This window comes from Meleagris gallopavo, chromosome Z (genome assembly GCF_000146605.3).
Source record: "Meleagris gallopavo isolate NT-WF06-2002-E0010 breed Aviagen turkey brand Nicholas breeding stock chromosome Z, Turkey_5.1, whole genome shotgun sequence".
NCBI classification, from domain to species: Eukaryota; Metazoa; Chordata; class Aves; order Galliformes; family Phasianidae; genus Meleagris; species Meleagris gallopavo.
In genome coordinates, this window is record NC_015041.2 from 7891214 (window position 1) to 7892244 (window position 1031).

The window sequence follows — 1031 nt, forward strand, 5'->3', positions numbered from 1 at the left end:
CAGCCTCTGACATTTCTAGCTGTGACTTTGGCCTAAACCAAAGCCTGCAGTGGCTCTCAGCTCTGTCAAAGGCTGTTCTCAAAGCACTTTGTCACTGCAGTGCCAAAAACCCACCTGCTGCCTATTGGTGAGTGCAAGTGTCCAGACTGTGAAACCAGCTCCAGGCTCCTCAGAGATCCACTGGATGTGAAAATGGCCATGGATGGCTTTGCCCTGGGTGGGCCAGACCTCCACATATGTCTGGAGGGAGATAAAATGCATGGTGGCACAGAGCAATTCAATGCCTCATGTGGGTACACTTGGCCCAACCCCTCAACCACAGCATGCATATGGGTACTCTGCCTGCTCTGTGCTTGGGGCTGATCTGCAGGACAGCAGACAGAAAAACAGCATCCCTACTGGGTTAGAGGAAGTAAATCCAAGGGCCACCCTTGTTCCTGCAGGTTCCCCCCACTACTGCAATGCCATGGGACTCTGCAAGGCAAAGTGGAACCTACAAGCTTGCAGCTGACCCCCATAGCAAGCAGGGCCCCAGTGAAGAGATGCGTAAGGCAAAGGCAGAAAACAGGCTGTCAGAAGAAGAGCAGGCAGCTGACCTTGTCCAGCTCCTGGAGCTGGTTCAGCACAACCACCGAGGTGCAGGTGTAATCCCAGACCAGAGCCCAAAAATCCACCAGCGTGCTGGAGAAGGGCAGCTGAGTGATGATCAACCTGTCCTCCTTGCTGTATGTCTGCAAAACAGAGCAGTTGGGAGGAGGAAATTAAGAGGTGACACAACGCACAGACATGGCCATGTCTGTGACAACCACAGCTACTCCAGCAGCCTCCATGCGGTCAAGGGCTGGGCAGAGCACACCGAGTTGCAGGGCAGCTCATCGCGGGCAAAAAGCAGCGGCCGTGCAGCAGCCCGCTGAGCTGCGCGCTGTCAGGGCTTCGGCTGAACTCGGGGGCCATCTCCTGGCAGCAGGGCCCCAGGCACTGGGAACCGTCACCAGGATGGAGCACTCGGCCTGGGGTGCCCGAAGCTGGGC